This window comes from Artibeus jamaicensis, unplaced genomic scaffold, assembly GCF_021234435.1.
Source record: "Artibeus jamaicensis isolate MK-2021 breed Jamaican fruit bat unplaced genomic scaffold, CSHL_Jam_final contig_1715, whole genome shotgun sequence".
Taxonomy (NCBI): Eukaryota; Metazoa; Chordata; class Mammalia; order Chiroptera; family Phyllostomidae; genus Artibeus; species Artibeus jamaicensis.
In genome coordinates this window covers 3074423-3076277 of record NW_026521335.1, presented here as the reverse complement: position 1 = coordinate 3076277, position 1855 = coordinate 3074423, and the positions used below count along the sequence as shown (strand labels likewise).

Genomic DNA, 1855 nt, shown 5'->3' with positions numbered 1-1855 from the left:
GCTGGCTTTGAACACGGAATTAGCAAATGCTCAACCATTGCTCCTGGGGGAAATAGAGGGTTAGGCTCCTGTAAGCCTCTGATCCTGACATTTTCTACGGATCAACATATAACCTTGTTTTTTGTGTGTTTCTTCTTAAAGACACCTTATTTAATGTATTGTTGATTCATTATCATGGAACTCATGATCCACAGCACTCTGTCTTGTTCCCGAAGGAAGCCTATCTAACCTGCATTTTCCCTGTAAGGCACATCGCAGCCTTCTTAGGAACACTGAACAGCACTGCAGCCCTAAATTTGGGGGCTATTTTAAATAGCAAAGCACCAACAAAAAGCACACAAAATGCAGAAATCTTGGCACTAACTAAACCACGAACAGAATAGTTGTTTACTGTATGAAAATGGGAACAAGAAGTCAGGGCATCCCTTTGTTTGACTTCAGGGGGAGATGTGCCCTTCCCCATTACTGGAATCGCTTGCTGCTCTCTGCATGTCTGTGGATGACCATGAAAGTGTTGTGAGCAGTGCTGATCTGGAGATTACAAATAAATCTTACCAAGTAGGAGAACTGGCAAATACAAAACCTGCAAATAACGAGGATGACTTGTACGGAGAGGGAAAGGACCAATTTCTCAGCCTATGGCCTGCATGGAGCCCTGCACTCAGAAGGGCCAGTTGAAAGCTCTGTTCTTGTGTCTTGAAAGTCTTAACTTTTGAATGAGAGCCCCCACATCATTTTCATCTTGTGCTTCTGGGCTCCTGATTGTGAAACTGGCCTTCTATGTTTGTGTGTATGTATTTTTAATTTTGTGAGATCATATTATAAATATTGTTCTGCCCTTTCTAACTTCCTTCCTTCCTTTCTTCCTTCTTCATATTTTCCTTTTTAAAAACTCAGTATTCTATCTTGGGAGATCTTTTCATATGGACATATACAAACCTACTTTCTTTTAACATCTATAGTACAGATGTATTATAATTTATTTTTTGAGTGTCCTTTTTATGGACATTACTTCGGATTTTACTTTTAGAAATTATGCTGAATAGACCATCCTTGTAATGTAGATACAGATATATATACACACACTTTGGCATATCTTATATTTTTCAAGTTTATTTTATTTTATTTTTTATTTAATTATTTTTCAAGTACAGTTTTCTATTTCTCCCGTCCCAGTCCACCCCGCCCCGTGCTCCCCACCTCCCTCCCATTTCCACCCCCCTTAGTTATTGTCCCAGTGTCCTTCATATTTGTTCCTCTAAATCCCTCCCCTTTTTCCCCTTAAATTCCTTCCCCTCTCCCCTCTGGTTGCTGTCACCCCCTCTTCTCCATTTTAGTGTCTTTGTTTTAAAAACAGTGGTTAGATGCCACGAAGTAGGTGGCAGTGCCTTAACCGTATGTGTGTTGTTAGGCCCAAGGGCCTCTTCCATCCTTCTCACGGGGAGTGCTAACCTTCTCTCCTTTCATACAACACTGGCATATCTTTTTAAAAGATGTATTTTATTGATTATGCCATTACAGTTTTCCCATTTCCCCCCCTTCATTCCCGTCCGCCCTGCACTCCCCTCCCCCACCATCCCCCCCCCCCTTTAGTTCATGTCCATATGCCACAAGTTCTTTAGAACTTGTGATTTTAGAACTTGGGATTCTTTAGAACTATACATTCTTTAGAACTATACATTCTTTAGAACTTGTGATTTTAGAACTTGGGATTCTTTAGAACTCTACATTCTTTAGAACTACACATTCTTTAGAACTTGTGATTTTAGAACTTGGGATTCTTTAAAACTCTATATTTCCCATACTATTCTTCCCCTCCCCCGTCTATTTTCTACCTACCATCTATGCTACTTAT

The 1855-nt window shown here is 40.1% G+C and overlaps 1 non-coding gene across 1 annotated transcript; it reads right to left on the bottom strand.

Annotated features, from left to right (window-relative positions):
• Positions 1 to 1348: 1348 nt before the first annotated feature.
• LOC119048136 (U6atac minor spliceosomal RNA) lies at positions 1349 to 1474 on the bottom strand. The gene has a single exon (XR_005082270.2). It is a non-coding gene; the product is annotated as a U6atac minor spliceosomal RNA (small nuclear RNA).
• Between the last annotated feature and the right edge of the window lie 381 nt (positions 1475 to 1855).